This window comes from Hipposideros armiger, unplaced genomic scaffold (assembly GCF_001890085.2).
Source record: "Hipposideros armiger isolate ML-2016 unplaced genomic scaffold, ASM189008v1 scaffold_210, whole genome shotgun sequence".
In the NCBI taxonomy this organism is placed as follows: Eukaryota; Metazoa; Chordata; class Mammalia; order Chiroptera; family Hipposideridae; genus Hipposideros; species Hipposideros armiger.
The window spans coordinates 1,487,720-1,513,227 of NW_017731560.1; the positions used below are offsets into that span (position 1 = coordinate 1,487,720).

At 38.3% G+C, this 25,508-nt stretch overlaps 1 protein-coding gene across 3 annotated transcripts in view; it reads right to left on the bottom strand.

The window, feature by feature from the left end:
• The window catches only part of ENOX2 (ecto-NOX disulfide-thiol exchanger 2), a 329,605-nt gene that overhangs the window by 260,700 nt on the left and 43,397 nt on the right, over positions 1 to 25,508 (bottom strand). The window lies entirely within an intron of this gene.

Genomic DNA, 25,508 nt, shown 5'->3' on the forward strand with positions numbered 1-25,508 from the left:
ATTCACCTGGAGAGCTCTTCCTCAGGTCCTCTATAATCACATATCAACATATTATTATCAAATAAAAATATTCTAAACAGGGGAAAATAATTCTGACTTCTTTAAGAAAAGAATCTGGCCAGTTTCATAATCCTAAACCTTTTGCCAAAATGTAATCAGCAGATTACACTTTGATGTCCTTCTGTGGTGATCTCTTTCTGAATGGAAAAGAACAAAAGAATATCTGCAAAGTTAATCCAGATGAGGGTCAGGACCTTGAAACTGGTAACTATTTAAGGCTCTCTTTATCAAATATGGTCTCTATACATGCTTGAACAGCAAGTGAGAGTTACCTTTTACTTGGTTATTTTTACCTGAAATCATTTATTTCTCTCCTAAGTAGTTTATCGATTTTTTAGCATCTATTTAGATAGCTCGAGTTTACAGCACTCACATCAGAAATTTTATAGTGCTCAAAATAAATGTCTTGCCCAAACAACACCCTGTCAGTTGTTGAAGATGTAACTCAGGAAAACAAATGTACCTAAAGGTAGAAACCAAATACAGATATCCCCTTATACACACACACACTTGGGGTGTGACTTTTCTAAGAACAAAAAGTAAAAGACAAAAAAACTATAACATACAAAAAAAATTCAGTAGTATAAAGAGTCTAACCAGGAAAGTGTTAGAATTCATTATAGCCTACCACCTCCCACTAATGTTTCATAAACAGTTAATTTAGACAGGATGCACAAGGTTGCCAAATGTTCTTGTTCTACATTTCCTGTGCTAATTTCACATCCTACACATCTACCCTAGTATCAAAAATATTGTCCATGATATTTTACTTCCTGGCTTCTAGAGCAGGAGGTTTCAAGGTCTGCCTATAAACCCTTCAAGACTAAAATTCCAACTTTCATCCTGTAAAAAGCACATCTGCCTGCATACATACACTACCCACCTTGTAGCAAAATCTTGGTTATGCTCAAATACTCTGGGTTTAGGAGTGAGGAAGTCTTGAATTACACACCTAAGTATAACCTATTAACTGACTGGCCAGAAAAACACAAGAAAGACCCAAATGTTTTGACACTGTCACCCCAAGTGTAAGTATTGACGTATAATGACACATTCACACAATGCTCATTTTTTCTTCACTCTAAAAGGAAAACAGGCGCTAAACTTTCTTGAGTCTTAGCATTGAACATTTAAAATAACTGCTTTACATGTTGATTTGGAGTTGCAATTCATCTAAGACACTTAGGGGATTCCCCAAAGTGCACCAGAATTTGGGGATATGTGCAATTATAATTATTTTCCATTCCTTTTCTCCAATTTCCTCAAAATCGCTCTTCCTGATACAGCCCTATGTTCTTTAGGGGACTGTACAAAGAGGCTCAACACACTGGATGGTCTTTGAAAACCTCATGGCCAGGCAGGGTCATTCATTCAGCAAATATTGCATTGAGTACCTGCTAGGTACCAGGTACTGTTTTAGAAACTGGCATAACAAGCTCACAGAGGGGTTGTACAGGTTCAAATGAGCTTAATGAAGTAATGAGAAGGACTTCTGATTTCTGAGGCTGTTTTTTTGTTTTTAATTAGGCCATGGAACAGGAACTGTCATAGGCTCTCGGTAGTCCATGATATATAAAATAGGGGGTCTCTTCCTCAGGACAACCTGACTTTGGCTTCTCTCCTTTCTAATTATAGCATAGGACACCTTGGGATCCAGGGAAAGGAGATCTGAAAAATGAAGGCAATTTTGTGCTGAGTCACTGAGACCAATGAACACTCTCTGAAGGCAGCTCTCCAAACCATCCCTGCCCTGAGCCCAGGTCTTCAATGTCTCTTGCTTTACATCTTAGGTTCAGGGTCCTTCACCTTTTTCTCCCCATCACTCCAATGCAGCACATGGAGGCAGTTCAAGTACACAATTATCTTTACTCAGGTGGGAGGAAACCTTAAACTAAGTTTTTACACACATCACTCACTCATTCAACAAATATTCAGTGAGTACCTATTTTAAGCCAGGATGACTCTTGGTGCTGGGGATATATCAGTGAATAAACAGGTGATAATCCCTACTCTTATGGAGTTTACATTTTAAATGGGGGTTACTAAGTTACAGCCAATTTTGCCATAACCACATCGCTTTATACTGGTTCAGGTCATTAAGTAGTCCCTTCTTGTTCCTCCTTTCTCCAGCTCCTACTCTAGAGCCCAACCTTTGCTTCTATATCTTCTTGCTACTTTTCATGTTTCTGTACTCCATTTCTGCTCCTAGGTCTAGCGTTCAGCTACTTCCGCTCCCCTCTCAGATCATCAGGCCACCCCCTTTAGTTGTGATTACCCCTAATGAATGGAATTCCCCTTACAATGGTACTCCTGTCTTTCTTAGATCCCAATGACAGCAACTGACCAAAATCACCAGGGCTCCGGGCTCTGGATTCTAGTCTCCAGAATCTCTGATTAGCCTTTTCTTAGCCTCTTAGCTGAGCCACTGACTCCATTTACAAATCATAGTTTCCCTTAACTCCTCTCTAAACTTTTCTTTTTGTATATGTTGTACATGTTTTTTTTTCCTGACAAACATTTCTCAACTGAGTTGAGAAAGGAAGATAGTTAGAAATAAAGAGCAGAGTTCAATTTATATTAAAAAAATCTGGACTGTCAAAGATGATTTGAAAAAGAAAGCTTCTGTGGCCAGGTATCACGTCTTCATAAGACTCTGATCTCATATATACACTGTTGCTTCCTGTGGAATTTCTGCAAACTGTTCTTTACAATAATTGTGTTGTGTGTTTCTGGGTTCTTGTGGGGTTTTAATATTTTCAAGCCATTGGGGCAAACAGGAAAATTTTAAAAGGTGTTTACTCAGTAGTCAAATAAAATGTTATAATAAATTTCTCTATTTTTCCCACCCTCCAATTATTTCCATCCAATCTGAAACAGAAAACAAGTTGAAAATACATCAGTCCAAAGGGTAATTTTGTGAAAAAGATAAGCACCTAGGAACAGAGGCTTATAATGAAAGTGTCTCCTGCACCACAGAACAACACTAATGTAATTCAATAAAGTTTATAAAACCATCCCTGCCAATCAAACTCTAGAAAAGACAATTTCCTGTTTGTGGAAATAGATGTGATACTGAACAGAGCCAAATCAGGCCGCAATTAACTTAGAAAAAAACCCCTGATATACTAGGCTCAGGTTAGCTATGAGAATCTTGCTGCATTTTAACACATTTGCATACTAGTTTAATAAAATGAACATTTCCAAGAGAATTCTCATTCTAGGGAGTGGGGAAGGGGAACTTAATTAGTTATACAGAAAAAAAAGCAACATAGTAAAAATAGCTACCATTCATGGAGAGTTTACTATATTAGAGGTACTTTGCTAAGTGCTTTGTATACATTTTCTCATTTAATTCTCACCATAAATTTAAAAGATGAGTGTACTTAATATCTCAGTTTTTCAGATGAGGCAACTAAGCTCAGAGATGTTAGATGTGCAAATTCACACACATAATAAAGAGTAAAATTCAGACCCAAGTCTACTCTCAATTGCTTGGCTGTATTGCCACTCAGAATATATAACAGATATATCTATAAAATATATAATTATATACAGTCATATAACACTTAATGAGGATACATTCTGAAAAATGCATCATTAGGCAATTTCATCATTTTGCAAATATGACAGAGTATGCTTACACAAACCTAGTAGGTATAGTCTACTTACATACTTAGGCTATATAGCATAGCTTATTGCTCCTAGGCTACAAGTCTGTACAGCATATTACTGTACTGAATACTGTAGGCAACTGTAACACAATTACAAGTATTTGTGTATCTAAACATATCTAAACATAGAAAAGGTACAGTAAAAATATGGAATAAAAGATAAAAAGTGGTATACCTGTAGAGGTGTGATCAAACAATATGGTAAATGTTTAAATAAAAAAAACTATTACAGTAAAAGACACATTGCCATTAATCTCCCTCAAAATACTCCTCCTCACTTCAAACACACTTATCCCATCATTCTTGGTACTTTCTGAAGCAGTTCTGGAAGTCCTCTTTCATAAGTGTCTTTAGTTGCACTGTCATGGCTGCCTTGTCCTTAATCATTTTGACTTTGAGGAAGAGCCAGAAGTCGCACAGTGCCAGATTCAGTGAATAAGGTGGATGAGGACACACCGTAATGGTTTTATTTGACAGAACTGCCATATACCAGAAGCGATGTGTGACAGGGAGCGTTGTCATGATGGAGGATGACTTACAGCATACTTTAAAACACACCTTCTCTCAACTGTAGCTCACACCTGACGGACCCCACCGAACAAGTTGAAACTTGTCACAGTTACTAAGGTTTGACGTGCCACTTCCCATATTGAAGATCCCTACCTTTCTGTCGGATGGCACTCGGCAGCAGCATGAACCGTATTTTGTGATCACAATGGAAAGCCTCCAGGTCTGGCACTGTGCAACTTCTGGCTCTTCCCCAAAGTCAAAATGACCATGAAAGCTAAACGTTTGAATTGATTCAGGACATGGAGGCAGCCATGACAGCGCAACTAAAGACACTAACGAAAGAGGATTTCCAGAACTGCTTCAGAAAGTGGCCAGAACGATGTGATAAGTGTGTTCAAAGTGAGAGGAAGTATTTTGAGGGGGGTTAATGGCAATGCGTCTTTTACTGTATTATTTTTATCACACCACATACAGAGCACTTACCACGAATGGAGCCTGTAGGACTAGAAGCTGCTCTGGGTGAGTCAGTGAGTAGGGAGGGGGTTCCAATACAGGTATTTGTTTACTGGCTAAAATCTTCCTCACAGACAGACAGTGCCATGTGAGCTTGTGAATTGTCGTGATGCAAGAGCCATGAATTGTTGGTGAAAAGTTCAGGTCATCTAACTTTTTCACACAGCCTTTTCAGCACTTCCAAATAGTAAACTTGGTTAATTACTTGTCCAGTTGGTAGCAATTCATAATGAATAATCCCTCTGATATCAAAAAAAAAGGTTAGCAACATCATTGCAACAAGTTCTCAAACTTAACTGTCAGACCTGGTAGATTTATTTGTAAGCAGATAATGTACCATGAACATGCCCTATATTAATGAAAACTTTTTGGTGTTGGGGGTCCATGTTTTAAAACTTTTTAAGGAGTTTCTTGAGGTCTGTAAAAGCTTCTGCTAAACACATCACTACGAATTTTCTTGCGGGTTCTTCTTTTCTTGCAATGTCCTTTTTTCTTGCCTATTCTTCAACTATGCATTCCCGTACCAGTTTCAACAACTCCTCATTAGTCAATGAGGATGACATTGAGCCCCTCAATGTCATACTTATCCATACCCAGGTTAAAGTTGTTTGCCATCTCAACCATAGATCTGTTGATTTTTGCAACCCTTGCACTACAACATTATAATAGCTATGATGTCACTAGAAAATTAGAATGTTTTAGCTACATTATAATCTTATGGGACCTCCGTCATATATGCAATCCATCATTGACCAAAACATCATTATGCAGTGCATGACTGTAAAGTACAAGTATACTCATATATGTGTATTTGTAATAGATAAATTCTAAATGAATTAGCTATGCACAAAGCAGCGAGCGTGACATAATAGAAAAAGTACTTGACTACGAGTCCTGAAACCTGGGTTCTACTCTAGGCTCTGATGCTAATTAGTTTCATGGCTCCAGAAGAGCTATTTAACACCTCTAGGCCTCAGTTTTCCCCATCTATCAAAGAAGGCTATCAAGTTAAACATTCTGTAACATCCCATTTACCTCTGCCATTCTAATATTCTACTGAGATAGGTTAGGTCATATGTATTACCATGAACGTTTTGCCTTTGGGGATAACATACACTAAAAGCAACTTAAGGAATAAATTCTGCTTAAAATGGGTAACCTTGACACAAGCAGATCTGCTAGAAAGAGGAAGATGATTTTTAAAAGAAGAATCTTTTTGTGATAGCAAATGGAGCTGCCAGCATAGTCTTTGAACTCTCCTTCACTATGAGCTAAAGAGAGGCTTCAGTTAATCTTCACTAAAAATGACAGTCTGCAAGTATTTTGGACCTCCAGGTCGAGGCTAAGTTGGCAAGAACTCAATGGAGAAAAAAACATTTTACAGGGTCACTGCTAAGCCCAGAATCATGGGATTTCTGAAGAAAGTGTTCATGGGTGACTAAATCAAAGAGCTCAGTTAGATCAATAAAAATGGTTCTAATAATATAAGCCTCATACACTGTTACTGAAATATCATTGGTACTTAAAGTAAAGTTGAAGTGAGAGAAAGGCTAGCTGTGAAACAACAAGACCACAGTTAGAGAATTCTCTTCTCTAGGGGATTGAGCATCTAGGAATTTTATAAAAGCTTCACATAACTTTAGCAAGACACATGGACTCAGTGTAGGTGGACTCTGATTTTTTATTAGTTGTACAATGCCAAATTTATCAGTGAGTCTCCAGAAAGAATGGACACATTCAAAGACTCAACTGGCCCACTACAGGGATTCCAGCCACTTTGAGGAGCAACTGATTGAAGTCTTGAACTTTTATGTTTGTATTTCTCCAGAGAAGTTCTTGACTAACTTCTCTCTGCTCCATTGCCTTCCCAGGTGACCCACCCATTGTCATCTTTCCCATAGGAAGTTGTAATAAGTCACACTCCTACCTGCCTTTCCAATTCTCTCAAGAGCCACTGAGCAAAGGAGGTTAACAATAGCACCTTCTCACTTCTGTCACTGACAGTGATGGGATTCTTTAAAGAGCTCATTTTTCTCCTGAAATACTTTATTTTATTTTAGAAAAGTACCCAAAGAAAGGTAAAGGGAGGCTGAAGAAGAGTAAGAAAGGGTTAGCTATTTAGCCATATCAATGGGTTATTTTCCTCATGGCAGGTACATTTGTATTTTTAAATTAGATGAAACCGTTTGTGCTCTAGGTGAGAATGCTATATGAATCACAGATGGCTTTTATAATAGGCCAATATTAGAAATACAAAGGTGTCTGAATGAATAGATAAGTGACATTATCACGAGATTGGAAAGGGGAGAACCATATAGCAGGTTAATGCAACAAATTATTATAATAAAGTGAAGGAGTTGGAATTTGAAAATGGGTATTCAATTCATTTGGATTATAAACTACTGCAATTAGAAAAAAGAACCATTGGGGGCTAATCAATTTTCATTAATAGATTTCTTTTGACCTTCTCCAGTGATTCCTTAATTTGTTCTTGCAATAGACCCTAGAAATAGCTTCTCTCCATTTGATGGACCAGGGCATTAACTCATCCTTCTGTGTGAAGAGCTCACATACATAGTAACAGAAGTGAAGCCTGTCCATCTATAAGCTTTGAGTACCCAATTAATTCCCCCAAAAGAACAGAAAGAGCACGGCTCTTCACTAACCAACTTAGACTCATAATTTTAGAACTGAAATGGGCCTCTGAGTTTAACTTACTTTTAACCTTGCTCACAAGTGAAGGAATCTCATGCACAGCATGCCTGACAATAGAATCCAGACATTACTTAAATACTTAAACAAGTCCCTGCTTCTCCAGAAACCCATTCCACTACTAGACACTTCGAACAGAAAGGTTTTCCCCTTGTGCTAGGCTAAAATTTGCCTTCCTATGGCTATCTGGGTTTACATTCAGGCTCACTCACTTATATGATATTGGGTACATTACTTAATCTGTGCTTCAGTTTCCTTACATGTAAAATGGAATAAAACAGTATCTATATCAAGATTATTGAAGGGATTATACATATTAGTATAAGTCAAGTACTTAGAACAGTTCTTGGCACAAAATAAGTGCTCAGTAAATGCCAGCTATTATCTTTACTGCTAATACTGTTGCTACTTTTACAACTATTACTATCACAAGCACATCAATCCTCTTCTTTATATCAGCTCCTCATATATTTGAAGACGCCTATTTAAAGCATGAGATTTAGAGCTGTGTATCAATCGCTGTTCCTTATTAACTCTATAATAGGCAAGTTATCTGACACCTTCAAACCAGATACCGCCAAGAAAGATAATACCTCCTGTATAGGGTGATATGAAGATGGAAGACAATACTATATGCAAAGTGCCTAGTGCACAGTAGGTACCTAAAAACATGTCAGTTCCCATTCCCTTTTAGATACCTTAAGTTTTTTTTTTCCTTCCCAGGTACTAAAAGCCCCAATTTCTAACCATTCCAGCCCCTGGTCATCTTTGCTTTATTTTAGTTTGTCAAGTGTCTTTCTTAAGATACAGTACCCAGGATGGAAAGCCTTATTTCAGAGGTGTGACCCAAGTATGCCATGCAGAGTAGAGTGGGACTTCAATCTTAAGATTCTTTAATCTTGGGGAGATATAGCTGAGCTAAAGGCATATGAGGGCAAGGCAGGGGTTAGATGTATTTTCTTACCATGATTCTTTTTGCTCATTGATTTCCTTTTTCCTGGTTCACAGGCTAATGAGTGATGGTTCGCATCAAAACTTGAAGTTACTTATTGAATCACAGCAGTTGTACTGGCCCACTCCAGTAGCTCTTTTTTAGGACTCTGCTTTCTTAACAGGTTGTGATGCATACATAATGCAGAGAATCCAATTCCTGCCACATATATTGAAGGGCATTGCTGTCAAAATGTCTCTTCCAAACCACTGTCTATGGTTGCTTTCCAAAGCAAATTATTGAATTAAAAATATAATAATTTTAATCTTGTTGGTTAGAACTGATTAAGTATCTCTAGGCATGTAGAGATGTAGAATGCATGCTTTGAAAGTATAAGACTGGAGACCACCTTTCCAATTTTTTGGAGGCAGTACAGAATGCTGAGAAGATCACTAAGAGTCATGGAACTTGAGATAGAGCCCTATCTATGCCACTAACTTAGTGTATGATCCTGGATAAATCACCTGATTTATTTATTTTTTTAAAGCTTTAATACTTTTAGGAGAAAAATTAGAAAAAAGTTCAAAATGAACAATCATACAACAATGTTGATATGGACTAAGTTGTCATTAAAAATATAGCAGCAATAAAGACAATATATTTTGCTGCAAATGGTAAGATTTCATTCTTTTTAATGACAGAGTAATATTCCATAGTATATGTTTACAATTTTTTTATCCAATCATCTATTGATGGGCATCAGATGGGTAACAGAATTATTGTGGTTTTCACTTTTTGAGGTATATGTCTAATCAATATGTTGTTTTGTACACCTGAAACTAATTTTAAAAATTAAGTAAATAAATTCCCAAAAAGAAGACAATATAGCAACCTCAGAATGTTTATGCTATAGTACGAAAACACAGAATACAAAATTATTTATGATTCCTGTTATTGTAACTATGTAATATTTCACATGCATAAAACAAAGAGGTGAACACTGGCCAGACAATGAAGTTGGTTGAATAGTACGGAAACTGGGCTGTAACTACTGAATTGAAAATAAATTTATGTGAACTTTAGGATACCCGTTTGCAAGAGCAACATATATTAAAACTTTCATTTGAGGTATTTAGATCATAGTTTCCCCATTCACAAAATGAGAGGGTTAGAGTAAATTTTAATGTCACTTCTGGGACCAGTAATGTATATTTCTATTCTGTAGCCTTATGGCTAATTAAATAATTATATTTTCCCACACTACAATTACCTTTTAAATCAGTTATTCCTGAGGTGTAACGCAGACAAAATGGGATTTTAAAACAACTTTTGTAATTTTAAATAGAGAACTGAAACAGTTGAATACTTATTCTCCCAACCTCTTGCTTATATAACTTAAAAGTAGTTAATTAAATTGTGTTTTACAAAGATTATCATTATATATCCAAGCTGAAGGGGATAGTTCAACATTCACAACTGAGGTACAACAGAGACAGCTACATTGAGCAAGACAGTCTATAATGTATTAACCACAGGAAATGGACTGGAACCTGACCTTGAGTAGACAGTATATTTCTCACAGCTCAACTTAGTAATAAGCTATGAGAATGCTGAGAACATATATCACCCATGACCTTGCATCAGCAATCATATAAGCATGTTTAAAATTTTGTTTGTTTGTTTGTTTGTTTGTTTTTTTCTGAGCCATCCTGCTGCCTGTTGGCAGCTCAGCGGCTGCTCAGCTCGGGCTGGACTCGAACCGCTGTTGCTCAGAGCTCAAACTCTTGAACGAGCTCTTAACCAACTGAGCCACTCGGCCGGCCCGTAAGCATGTTTAAAATTTTTGTTATTAATTTAACTCTTAAGGTAGTAGTCAAAACTACTGTAAAGCAATACCTTTTTGCCCCTAGTGCATATAAAATTATTGGTTTATCAGAGGTTTCCAATGTGCAGGCGATCTTTTGGATCGAATATACTCTCTTTTACAATCCTCTAAGAAAACAGTCTATTAAAGCACTTACTCTACTTGTATGAAACCTACAGCTATATTATCCAGCCAAAGTCTTAAGAGTCAATATTACTGGTTATATTTATTAACAAAAACTGTCCCATAAATTCAAGAAACACCATTTTGAATCATGAGCTATGAATTTTGGTATTTGGTCTCTGACAGAGGAAAACATAGCTCTTTCCCTCTATGAGTATACTCCTGAACATTAGGAATATTTATTAAATCACACACACAAACACACACACACACACACACACACACACACACACACACACCAGTGGGGTGGGGGAGTTCCTAGAGTATTTTGCAGGGTATATTCCACTTGCTACCAGCTATTTCTCCATCAGACTAAAAAGGCAGCACATAGGAAAACAAAAACCATGAAGAACCTCCATTTTCTATATTTTGGCATTCTTCGGTTAGATTCATGCAGTGGCTGAAAGATAAACCCAAAATAGTAGGGGATGGGGAAATCTTGGCTCACCACAGCATCATCTATGCTCATATTTCTAAAGGTCAGAAGAATTTAGGTCCAGACTCAATCCCAATGATTAATTCACTCCAACATGACAACATGCTTCCATGATGATACGGTCTCCCAATAATCTTCTCTGTGACTACAGTGGTAGGAATGGCAGAATTTCCAAAGACCTATGACATTACTCTGCTTTTCCCAGGTGGGATCCTTGCTGTTATCCTTGAACTGTGACGGAGAGGCCACTACACAGCAGATGGTAAGAAAAGAGAACCAAAGTTAAAATAACAACCATCACCATCAACATTAAGCCTCCCTTTGAAACAACAGGAACTGTGAAATCTGAGTCTACATTTCTGTCGAACGTGAACAAAGCAGGGCCTTCTTACAGGAGACAGGGTTTGCTGCTTCTCTTAGCATAAATACACCAAGAAAAAAATACATCAAGTATAAGATAATAGTGCATCCCTAATTCAGTAATTGTCATAGGACTCTTTCCTTCTCCTCAATTAAACACTTAACAGGAAGCTGGGATTCACACAAAGAAATTCGCTCCTCCTCCCCTCTTTCCCCAGTTTGATTTATGCATAGCCCTTGGAGACACAAATTAAAGTCTTCATCGACCAAAAGCCCCAGCTGTTTTGGAAATCCTATGGCAAAGCTTAACTAAGGTTCACACATGCAAACATAAAGCCTCCATAATTATTAAGCTGAGTATTAAAAAGCTGGCTCCTCAATCAAGGCCCTAAAGCCAACATTTTTTGCCTTTCTCATCCCTAGCCAGGCTGACCTGAATACACTTATGGTGCTAATTTAGTACTGCCTGAAGTATTGTGGATTCTGGGTAGATAGACATATAAAGCAAAGCTGAAGAGATATAGAACTGTAGGGATTTAAAACCACAATTCATTGTTTATTAATATCAGATGGAAGTACTGGGAATCTTCAAAACTCCATTTCTTATGGATCTGATTTATTTGGTTTATTTGTTCTTTTTCTGATGGTAAGAAATCAGGAAATGACATGACAAATTTAAAGAAAATACTAAAAGACATTCAACATCCTCATTTTGGTCTTCAATAAACAAAAGACAAGCCTCCTCCCACCCACCCCCATACCTTACCCTCTTGGAAACATGTGGCCAACACTTGCTGTCCTCACTTCCTCTCCTCTCATCCGCTACTTAATCACTGCATTCTGGGTTCTGTCTAAAGCATTTTAATGAAACAACCCTTGCAAAGGTAACTGACACTTTCTGTTGCTAAAGCCAATAATCACTTTTTGGCCATTGTCTTACTCTTTCTCTCTGCAGCACTTTGCTCTGCTGACCATTCTTGCTTTTTTGAAACTCTTCCCTTGCCTTCTGTGACATCCCCTGACTCTCTGTTTTTGTTTTCTTTCTCAGTTTCCTTCATGGTCTTGTCTTCCTCTACCCATTTTGTAAATGCCAGTGTTTCATCTTTATGCCTCTTTTCTTCTTATTCCACAACCAGGGGTCCTTAATCTAAACATCACAAGGGTTAATGGATGTGCTTCAAGAGGTCTATAAACCTCCTAAAATTTCATGCAGAATTGCATGTCTGATCACTCTGATATCTGTATCTTCAGTCCAGATTGTTCTCAGTGTTCGCATGCCATGGGTACCTTGAACTTAATCCATTATCTTTACTCAATAATCCTGCTTTTTCTCTCATGTTATCCATGTCAGCCAATAGCACACACCCACCTAGCTGCTCAGTCCAGAAGCCTAGGAGTTATCCATATTTTCCCCCCTCTCATTCTCCATCCAGTATCCAAGACCTATGGACTCTACTTTCTATTCAAATGTGAACCCTTCTCTTCATCCCAACCACCGTTGTTATATCAGTCCAGGTAGATTACTGCAACAGCCTTCTCACATGTCTTTCTGCCTTCAATCAACTCTCCCAGTTACAGATAGAGTAATCCTTCTAAAAGGTAAATCAGATCATGTCACTCTCTGACTTAAACATTCTTCAGTGGCCTGTTTTTTGCTCTAAGACCACAGAACTTCCAATTCCCTGACATGGTAAATAAGGTCCTTTATGACTGGCTCCTGCTTACCCATACAGTCGATACACTACAGTCCCCTTAACCACCCTTTTCCCCCACCTCTTAACTACACTTTATTCTCTAGCCATACTGAACTTTTTTCAAGTCTTGCCTCAGGGATTTGCATATACTTTAACATCAGCCTGGAACACTCTGTCCCACCTCGGACTGGGTAACTTCTGCGAGGAAGCTGTCCCTAGCCACCTAAAGCTGGGTCGGGGGTGCCTCTTATATGTTCTGCTAGTCTCCTACCTGTGCTATGGAAATGCATTCTGTACTATGATTGCCTATTTCTCTGCTTCTCCATTTCCCACTAGAGTTTGGTGAATAAACTATAAGCTCCTTAAGGTCAGGTGTCCTTAGCACCTAGCACAGTATCTGGCACATCATAGTTGGTTAATAAATACATGTTTATTAATTGAATGAATTAATAGACAGAAGGAAAATCCAGGACTTTGATGTACTCTTAATCTCTACAATCTCTGCCTTCAGCTTAATGTAGGAAATAAAACAATGGACCCAGAGAAGTCAGTCAATTTAGGCATTCACTCCCTGGGTCTTACTTTTCTCATTTGTATAAGGAAATATTCCCTATGGTCCCTTATGGGTTGAAAATTCTCTAATTCACTGCTTCCTTAACATATCTGATTCTCATGTCCCAAACCCCACTTTAGACCGTCCACGCCCTTCCCTACATGACCCACCCCCATCCAAATGGTACTGTGATAATCTGGTTTGACACAGGCCAATGGGTGTGTGTGTGTGTCTGTGTGTGTAGATAAAGGAAGGGAGGAAGGCAAGAAGGAAGGAAGGGGAGGAGGGAGAAGGAAAGAAGATACATTGAGGAAATTCCTGGACATCCTTCCCTTCCCATTTCTATCCTTCATAAGGAATGATAGTTGGTCTCAGTGGTTTAATTTTAAGATACTAATTACAAAAAAAATTTACTATATGACAGCAAAATTCCTAAAATTGTTTAAGAACATTCAGAATAGGAAAAACAAAACAAAACAAAAAAGGTAAGGAAAAAGTTAGAGAGGGCCAAGATAGTTATCTTAAAAAGGTTGAATCCCAGCAGTAGTTTACAGTGGATTGCAGCACACTCTGTCCAGCCAACCCTTCTCTTACTTTAATAAATCTTCCTTCTCTGTTTCAAAAAAAAATAAATAAAGTAACTTGACATAATTTGGTGGAATAAGGCTTTGCAAAAGTTGAAAAGAAAAGGGAACATCTCCTTTAAAATGTGATACAACCTGAACTTTTCTAGTCAAGAGAGGTGGAGGAACTATGGCTACAAGAGCATTTGAAGTTACTACAAAGCTATGGGAATACATTAACAAAAATAACCAGCACTAAGATATAATAATGCAAGGACCAATCCTCTACTCGTCCCTGGGGCAGGAACCAGATGGCCTAAAAGACTAATTCTCATCTCTTAATTTCTTTGATTGGTAAGGAAGGATACACTTCTATTTAGTTCTCATAAACAGTGACCCCTGTTCTCCCCTGTGGACAAAGTTGATGTACTACCATTTTTGCTTTCAGATACTAAATCATATTTAATGATATGTGTACTTGGTAATGTATGCATCCAAAAACTTTTGCTGACAAAAAATGACCCTGCATTCATCTATTTGTCTTTCAGTTGCTACTCACAAATGTAGCAGGAAGTGGAGAATTTAAATACACAGCAGGCATCTGATGTATTTCTCCATAAACTAGTCTACATATCATGGCAAGAGTACAAGCAGAGAAAACCTCAGGTGCATTCTTCCCCATAAAGAGACAAAGAGAGCCAAGGGGCGGAGTAGTAAAGAGGAAAATGAAAGGCTAAAATGAGATTACTAGTGTATACCCTTTTAAGAACAAATCAAAGGAACCATTATCCTTGCCAACATTGGGGATGGGTTCAACTCTTTGCGTGCAAAGAAGAAAGAAGAGTGTCCGCTTTCCATTCTAAACAAAACCAATAATATTTTCAACATCATCAGATAGATTCCATTTCACTTCAGAAGTGGTTACACTTCCGTAGTGAATGGAGTTAGGTTGTCATGTAAAAGGTTAAGAAGCAAAATAAGAATATTTGGAATAAATAGCAGCATACAGAGAAAAAACAGAAAACACTAGCAATGTAGACTGTTCCTGCTGATCTTGGAGACCATAGAACTTGGATAAATAGATAAATACATGCTTGTAGGACTTCTATACAAATTCCTGCTGTATCTCACATCTAAATACACAAATGCATAATTATTTTTGATATAGTCATATATGAAAGCGAAGCAGAGATCAAGGGGCAGGAAAATATACTCAAATCACTGGGCTAAGGAAGTAGAAAGAAACCACAAGAGACCATGGGAGATCAGGTTGAGAAATCAGGGGCTAACAATGGGGTCATTCCTTGAAAACCTCTATATGAGGATACAGAGTATAGGTGTGCCCTATTTTAAGAAAACCTGTTAGTCCCATCCATATCCAATCTACAAATTTGAGAAGTTAGGAGTGGTTATTTACAATACAGGAGCATTCCACATAGCAATATTTTAAAATGCCAAGCTAACATTGCACATTTAAATAAGATTATTTTTTTAAAATATGGAAGTCATATATTCAGTTTCTTAGCAATACATTTTTATTAATTTACTGGGATGGCATTGGTTAATAACTATGTAAGTTTCAAGTGTACAAGTCTATAATACGTCATGTGTATATTGCATTGTGTGCCCACTACCCAAAGTCTAGCTTCCCTCCATCACCATACACTTGAACCCTTTATACTCTTCATTCTCCCCATTCCGCTACCCCTCAGAAACACGTTTTATAAAGTAAGGTATCCCTGTACCAACAAACTTCATGTGTACTTCTTTTTTATTTTTCTTTTATAATTTCAAATATTGGCATGCTGAGACTCCTTAAAACTTAGAATGCCTATACTGTGGGGAATAGGGAGAGGAAGGAAATTCATAATTCAAAACCAGGAGGCTGAGACTATGTCCAACAGGTCACTGTCCCCATTTAGGAAGTAGAATATCAAGAGAAAAGTGAATGGGAAAACATTCTTGAATCATTTTAAAGGCTTTAGGCCAAATTCAGGAGAATGTAATAAATGAGAGGGAAGAAGGTTCGTAAAAATCTTCTGAAGAGGATGAACTGTACTGTCTATATTTAGAAAGAAGTGTGTTTTCACATCTGGGTTAAAGATGAATCTCTGTGGAGAACTCACAGTGAGGTGTGCACTGAGGTCTAGTTTAATGGAGGATTAAGTGTTTTTTACACTATATCTAAGTATTCGTCTGGCATACTTAAGATCTATGAATAAATAAATATCAATAGGATTCTTTTGAGGAGCCTCTGCATCTGTCCTTGGTTGTCTATGTATGTTAATATACAAGCATAATTTCTAGTTGTGTGTGCAGCGGGTGGCTTCTATCTGAATAGTGTTAACACGTGTCTCATGTTTGTAAAAATATATTATTCTACTGCAGAGAGAGCACTTAGATGTTAATTCCATTTGTGATAGGTTTTCCTTGAGTCCAGTTATAAAAAAATAGTCAAGCTGATGCATTTGCAGAATGGTATCTATTAGGTGACCTCTAAGAAAAAAAGGCCAGAAGACAAAGGATCCATAGAAAAATCAGGACTAAAACCCAGACAGCTGCCTATTATTCTATCTAACCCAGACACACATCTTAAAGAATAATCTATTTACATCAACAGTACAAAAACTTGAATTAGTAACAGAACACATTTAAATCAGCTGTTGTGAAACTATTGGCTTGTTGGAAAAGTCATGACGCAGTTTTGTAAAAAAAAAACATAGAAAAAATACATCATGATTTTTCTGACAACCCAATAGTACCTTAACTCCTAAGACGAAGGGTCATAGATAATAAATATTTGTTGACTGGCTATAATAAATTCAAATTATTATCTTACATTATTTAAGGTTCAAGAATTCTATTGTGGGGGCTGGCCGAGTGGCTCAGTTGGTTAAGAGTTGGCGTGGGAGCGCAAGCTCTGAGCAGCAGGGCCACTGGTTCAGATCCCACATGGGCCAGTGACCCTGGCTCTCTACCACTAGACTGTGAACAACAGCTCAACCTGGAGCTGGGCTGCCATGAGTGGCCGGCGACGGCGTAGGGTGCAGCGGGGCTGCAGTGGGCTGCTGTAAGCTATCCTGCGTGGTCAGCAGCTGGCGAGAGCTGCCATGAGCCGCCATGGTTGGCCGTCCAATGGCAGGCGAGCCACTGCCTCACCTGGGAAGAGCACAATGATAACACCAACATGGGCCAGTGAAGTGATGTCCTCCACAACCAGACTGAAGAACCAAAGGATAGCAACGTATCTGTTCCCCTTCCCCAATTCCCCAACGCTGTTCCCCTCCCCCAATTCCCCAATAAAATATTTTTAAAAAGAGAATTCTATTGTGATAAAGATAAAAGCCAATCTAAGTAAATCGAATTTCCAGCATGATTCTAGGTTAGAAAAATCAGCTTTCAATCTGATAAACCACCCAAATTTCTACCTTATTTAGTCATAGTTTCATACCTTCAAATCATCTAATAACCCTAGTTTCAAATCTCTTCTAAAAATAACTTGGTCACCCTCTACCTGGAAATGGTGAAACTAGTCAACGTTTCTCTAAACCCCTAGGCTTTAAAAATGATAACTACACTATAATTACAATTAAATATAGTTAAAAGATCTTATAAATATAAAAGCTATGATTCTATTGATCAACATCACCAAATTAAAATGAACACCTGAAAACACTGAATTATAAACTCTCAATATATATCAAAAACTGCCCCATGATAGACACACTGCTCTATGAAAATCCTTCCAATTAAAAATGATGGGCAACGATAGGGTGCACTTGCCACTCACTATAACAAAGTCAGTCCTAAGGCAAAAATTTTTTTTTAAATAAGTGGAGAGCATAAGAAAACTGTGAAAGTAGCCTTAAATTAAATATTGGAAACCTAGCATGAACTTTTAAGTGGAGTTCCTTTTTTTTACCAAAGTTCTACCTTTGACTTCTATACTTTTGTTAAATGTCTTTATTATTAGGGTACTACTAATAAAGAGATAACAGCATCCAAAAGCAAAAATAAACTGAAATAACAAAACCTAATTCTGTCCAGCAACAAAACCAGTCTACTCTTGCCCACTGCACTGGCAACAGCAGTAGCAGCATTGGCTGGTGGCAGCAGACTTTCCCTAAAGCAGTTTTAATATCTGTGTCAGAGAGGGAACATTCTGGCCAAACTGGTCCTAGAGGAACTGTCTGCAAAATGTGAAAACTTGAATCCTAAATAACCTCCCTTTCAAGAAAGCTCAAAATCCTTGTCAGTGATATTGGTAATCTGGACTGGAGAAAGCAACTGACTGAAAAACAGAGTGAGCAGGCAACAGGGGAGGTAATGCAAAAGGGAAAGAACTAAACCCACAAAACTAGAGAAGGTAGCACAGCAAGCACTGAAAGCCCTCAACTAGACTGAAGAACAAAAGGAAACTTGCTAAATGGGAGGGGTGGTGGGGGCTGGGTGAGAAAAGTGAAGGGATTAACATTACAAATTGGTTGTTACAAAATAGTCACAGGGATGTAAAGTGCAGCATGGTAATTAGAGTAAAAAATACTGTAAAAACTATGTATAGTGTCAGGTGGGTACTATACTTATCAGGGTGATCACTTCATAAATTATAGAAATGTTTAACCAACACACTTGTATGTTATTTTGTACTCCTGAAACTAATAAAAAAAATTAAAGATATAAAACAGAAAAAATAATAGTATTATTATAAATATTATTATAATATTTTTTAAACCCTTGCATTTGTAGAGATGTAGTGAGAAGGATACAGTACAATGATGATGCAACATACATTTTAAAACAAATACAGTAAAACCTTGGATTGCAAGCAACTTGGTTTGCGAGTGTTCCACAAGACGAGCCAACATTTCTATTAGCTATTACTTTTGCACCAACCTAATAATACATTTTAACTTGGTAAATAAGCAATGTCTTGCAGTACGACTAGTTTGTTTCAGGAATGAATTATGCTCTCAAACCAAGGTATTACTGTATAAGGTGATGGAAAGAGAACTGACTCTGGGTGGTGAACACACAGTGTGATATATAGATGATGTATTACAGAATTTTACACCTGAAATCTATGTAACTTTGCTAACAATTGTCACCCCAATAAACTTTAATTTAAAAAAACAAACTTCACTCTCAAAAGCATTTTTAGTCCAATGGTATTTTTTGTTTGTTTTTTGTTTTTTTATTAGTGAATTGGGGGGATGGGAGCAGTGCTGGGGAATTGGGGGAAGGGGGACAGACAAGTTGTTGTCGTTTTTGTTCTTCAGTCTAGTTGTGGAGGATGTTGCTTCACTGGCCCAAGTTGGCATCATCATTGCGCTCTTCCCGGGCGAGGCAGATCAGTCGCCGGCTTCTGGACTGCCGCTCACTGCGGCTGCTGGCCGCTCACGCTGGCTGCTAGCTACACACGGTAGCCCATGGCAACCCACTGCCACAGGGGCTGCAGCCTACGCCATCGCTGGCGACTCACAGCAGCCCAGCTCCAGGTTGAGCTGTTGTTCAGCATCTTAGCTGTAGAGGGCAGTGTCACTGGCCCTCATATGTGGGATCCGAACCGGGGCCCTCTGGCATCCCAAGCCAGTTCTTAACCATCGCGCCACTTGGCCGGCCACAATGGTGTTTTATATTCACTTATTTCTTAATTTTGAAAACAGTCAACTGTTAAAGTATTGTATAATTAAACATGTGAGCTAAAAGCATTGAAGTGATAGCTATGATTAGAACCAGTTTCCATATCCAGTCCACTTCAAGGACTGACGTCAGAGAACAAGAGCAGGAAAGTTCTTTGAACGGATGATGGTGGGGTCAAGGAGGGGGTACTATTAGAACAGAGTAGAAAGATTAGAATACATTAATCTGGAAAGATGAAACAATCAATCATGGGTAACCACTACCAGTACAACCACCACCATTAAGCACTTACTGCGTGACAGTCACTTCGCTAAGTGCAGAGATATTGAACTATGACCAAGGAGAGAGGAAGTGTTGTCAAAATATATTTTAACATTCCTTCTTTCAGCTATGTCATCTATGTGTCAAGCATTGTGTTGGTCATACTCCAGCTGTGAACTAGAAAACAGCTAGACTGTCATAGAAAGAACCTCAGATTAGAAATTAGAAGGTTTAGGTTTTAGTTCTAACAGTATTCATAACTATATGTGTGACCTTGAACAAATCACCTAACCTTGTTAGGCCTATCTAAAAGATCTGTAAGATGGAGATGTTGTACCAATCACTGGTTTTCAGGTTTGTTTGTTTTTTAAAGCAGTCAATGCTTCCGTCAAACAAAATCTTAAAGCAATGCCCTACTTATAAAAGAGTTGGTGCAAATCTTATGCTTGAAGCATAGTGAAGGTCACAACATTCCTACAATTCATCTTCTGGGCCTCCCCCATTCCCTGGAAGCAGCCCTAAAGGAATCTATAGATACGTTTTGAAAATCTGTGAGCTAGATGATCTTTAAGATCCCCTCTAGATCTAACATCCTGTGACTAACTCTGAAACTTCCTTCACCTATATCTTCAAAAAGTCTTTATTCAATCCAGCCCAACAACTATGTGTCGAATGTATAGCATCATAGAAAACACAAGATAGGATTTTTACCCTGGGACTCACCATCTTGTTGTGGGAAACAAAAGAAATAAAATGGGGATGCACTTCAAAGGAAAGAGAGTTTTAAGGAGCAGGACACCATCAAGGGCCCAATGGAATAGAAGATCCACTTCTCTATCTTTTTTGTGGCTGTATAATCAGTATCAGTGTAGCAGCTGCTTAATGCATATGAAAGAATGTATGAATGTGTGGATGGATAGATAGATGCATGTATGTATATGTGTGTTTGTATGTATGTATGTATGTATAAGGCTATTATCTTACTCAAGTTCACTGATATTCAGCCAAAAGGTATAGTTAAAACTACTTTCCATATTTTAGAGAACCTTTTCTTATAAGCACAATGTTACAAGAAAAGCATCCAAATGTCTTCATTATTCACTCTACTATACATTTACATGTACTTATCAATGGTGATATTTTATTAGAATAAAAACAGCAAAAAAGTACACCCCATTATGTTAGCTCCCCAACTTGAGTCAGCAAAGCACATAAAGGCAACATTCTACCCAGCTATTTGAAATATAATTTTGTGAGAGCAAATCATTAGACTAAATTTTGCTTTGTCAAGAAATCATTTTTTCAACACACCTGTTTATATGAAGGTCAGTAATATGCTGTAAGTAAGCAAATCGCCAAAATAGGTAAGTCAAGTTAGAAATGAGGGCCATTCTCTCTCTCTCCTCCTTCTCATCTCCATTAGTAGTGGGAAGGAGATAGGGAGGTCAAGAAGGAAGCTGTTTCTCTTTTTTCCTCCGAAGTTTAAATTCTATCCTGTAAGATTCGCTTTGTATTTTTAGACTCAAAGTCAGCCAGCAGGCACTTAAGTAAAATTAAGACAACTGCACCAATGGCAGAGAATTTGAAGGAAAGCTTGTTGACAGCTCATTTGTGTAAAAGCTTTGCCTGTTCAAGGAACAATATAATTTCTGTAGGAAATCTTTCTGGAAAAGGCCAGGTGGCTCTAGTTTTATTAGCTCAGGTAATATCAGTTATCCAGGACAAGTGTTTTATACAACTAATGTTCTAAAACCTGAATTATGTTTTCCTTCTTCTATTACATTTGAAAGGACATTAAGGTGAATTTAAATTCCATTTTTGTTTTAACATAGCCCTGATATTTTATTATGGTATACTGTATACTATTTCTATTCAGAATATGCCTTATGAATGAACATATTTTAATAAACATCCTGAGAAGATGTAAAACAGTTTGTTTTTTTCAATCTGTGGTGCTTGAGTTGCTTAGTGAGATATCAAACTAATACATGAAGTGAAAAATATATCACCCCTTCTTGAAAGTTTTCCTCCAAGGTGCAATGATATCTTAGAGGGGAGAAATATGGCAGGGTTCTGACTGCATAGAATAGATGACATCACTACTTTCATCTATTTGTTTGAGTTATTCCTCTGTAAAAATTGGATTCAATTCAAGGTCTTGAGCTGCATTTGGAATGAATCCACTTACTCCAAGGACCACATGAGTTTTAATGTACCTGAGGCAGCTGGCCAAACTGTCACTTGCTTCCATCATCTAAGCAAAATGTAAAAATCTCTAGTCAGGAGTCTTCAACTTTTGAAATTGTGATTTCCCATCAGAGGGCTACATCTTTAGAAAGACTTTGCTCCTATGCTAAAGTATTTCCATAGAACAAGAAGTGTGACATAGATGACAGGGAGAGGGAGAGGGAGAGGGAGAGAGAAGCTCTTTTCTTCCTCTTAGATCTAAGTTTGGTCTGTATATGTCTAATATGGAGGTTAGTGTCTCGTACCATAACGTTAGTTGGAATTCTTTAGACTAAGTGCCCAGAATTTTGTATTCTCTCCTCTCTCTTCCACTCAAATCCCTTGTTAAGTATTTATTCATTCAATCAGTTAAAATTTATTTACAGCCCATTATATACCAGGGACTTCTCCAAGTACTGGAAATACAACAGTGAACAAAACACAACCCTTGCCTTTATAAAGCTTTTATATTTGTGGGAAGAGAGACAATGAGCAAGTACATAGATAAAAAGTATCAGATAGTGATAAGTGATATGAAGAAAATAAAGCAGAGCAAGTGTACCTAGAATGGTTATGAAAGGCCACTTTGAAGAGGTGACATTTGACCATAGTTTTGAATGAAGTAAAAACTCATCTTGGTTTTTCTCTTCATTCGAAAAATCCAGGAAGCTGCTAAAATTACAGAGTTGGAAGTAAGAACAGACATAGAGTTGAGAAATTTGGGAAATACCATCAGGATATTCAAAGAAGCCATACTGGAGCTTAATATCATCCACTGAAGGACAACTAAATGATTCAAGGGATAAAAGAAGACTGAGAGAGGACATAATTGAAATACAGTACATATCATTTTATATCATTATATATTATAAAATATATCATTTTAATGGCCGTTATGAATATTATGAATGGGAGTCTGTAGGCTGACACACCCAATTCTAGAAAAACAGCTTACAAATGGGAAAGTAGAATAATAAAAAGTATGTCTGAGTTTCTGGTTCCAGGACAAGTGATAGGTGTATTTCTTCCACTTAATATAGCTAAAAACCTGGGTATTATACATAAAACAAACATAAGACTCTGAAAGGTGGAGAAAAGAAGGCAGACTAGAGGTTTCCAATCAAGATGGCAGAGTAGATAAACACTAAGTGCTCACATCCTCCCATGACCACCTCAAAATTACAACTAAACTACAGAACAACCATCCTTGAGAATCACCTAAAATCTTAATGAACAGAAGTCCTATTACTAAGGATATAAAGAAGAAGCCACCCTGAGACTGGTAGGAGGGGTAGAGACGCAGAACGGAATACTCCCTCACCCACGTGTGGTGGTTAAAAATCAGGAGGGCTATCTTGGCTGCAGAGGTACCCTCTGAGAAGTGAGGGGTCCCAGCCCCACACCAGACTCCTCAGCTCAGGGTTCCAGTTTTGGGACGAGAAGTCCCCATAACTTTTGGCTGTGAAAATCAGCTGAAATTTTGGCTGAGTGAAACAGAGGGCTGCTGGAGTCCCAGGCATTCCTCATATAGGGACCCTGCACAGGCATACTCCTGAATGAACTCACTCACTCTGAGCTCCAGTGCTGGGGCAGCAGCTCAAAAGGCACCACAGGCATACAGGGAGAAACTGAATTGTCTGGCTTCAGAAAGAGGACTGGAGGGCAGCTTTCTCTGACATGAAAGTGCTGGCATTGCTCTTTTGTTGAGCCCTACTACCACTCAGCCTGCATGCACAGGCGGGTGCCATATCTGAGTCTCCGTCAAACCACCCTAGTGATTTCACCCACAACTTATGGACCCATCCAAGCCACTTCCAGTGGCTTTTCCCTACAAACAACCTGTCTTGATTCATGCTGTGAACTTTCTTAAAATTCCTCACAAGATCCCAAACCCCAAACATGCAGCATCTGGCCTTGGTGTGCCATGTGCCTCTTGCTAAGTAGCCCAAAGCCTGTTGCCAGTGGCAGCAGGCCTCAGTTTGCAGCTGAGCCTTTCTCAAGCACCTCCAAGACCAGCACAAGTGGCAACCATCTACAGATCACTTTGTAGCTCATACCAAGTGGCCAGGAACAGAGCACAGGCAGCAGCTCACCTTGGTCTGTACCACAGCCCCACCCAAGAGGCCCCAGAAGCAACACACCCAGTGGCCAGCTTCAGACCACACCAGGACACCACTCAACCATTTCAATAAACAACATACACAAAGGGAAGATTTAACAGGCACCAGAGCCCCACTAAAGCGAAACCTGGTTCTTAGGGTCAACCCCTGGACAATAGCCCCTCCACTGTAGTCACAGTCAGTATTCACAACCAATCAGCCTGAGAGTCAATCACTCCCACTGACATGGCAACAGAAATCAAGGCTGAACTACAACAGCAGGGCATACACAAAGGACACAAGTAGAGCACCAGGCTCAGGTGAACAGGGAGACTACACCACTGGGCCCCATAGGACACCTCCTATATAAGGCCACCTGGCCAGTACTAGGAGACATTGCAGATATACCTAATACATAGAAACAAATACAGAGAGGCAGCTAAAATGAGGAAAAGAAACATGTCCCAAATGAAAGAACAGGAGAAAACCCCAGAAAAAAAAATAAATGAAATGGAGGCAAACAACTTACCAAATGCAGAGTTGAAAACACTAGTTATAAGGATGCTCAATGATCTCAGTAATAACATCAACATAGAGATAGGAACATAAAAATGAAAACAGAAAAAAATAAAAAAAGAACCAGTCAAAAATTAAGAATACAAGACCTGAAATGAAGACTATATGTGAGGGAATCAACACTAGGTTAGAAGAAGCAGAGGATCGAATCAGTGCTTTGGAAAATAAGTAGCAGAAAACACCCAGTCACAACAGCAAAAAGGAAAAAAGTATCAGAAGAAATGAAGATAGTTTACCTGGCCTCTAGGACAACATCAAGTGGAACAATATTCACATTATAGGAATACCAGAAGGAGAAGAGAGGGAGAAAGGGATCGAGAACCTATTTGAATAAATACTGAGCAAAAACTTCCCTGAATTGGTGAAGAAAATTGACATACAAGACCAGGAAGCACAGAGAGTCCCAAACAAGATGTACCCAAACAGGCCCAAACCAAGCCACATCAGAGTTAAAATGGCAAAGGTTAAAGACAAAGAGGATCCTAAAAGCAGCAAGAGAAAGACAGCTAGTTACTTACAAGGAAGTCACATAAGACTATCAGCTGATTTTTCTACAGAAACTTTGCAGGCCAGAAGGGAGTGGCAGGAAATATTCAAAGTGATGAAAAACAGGGACCGACACCCAAGACTGCTCTACCCAGCAAGGCTATAATTTA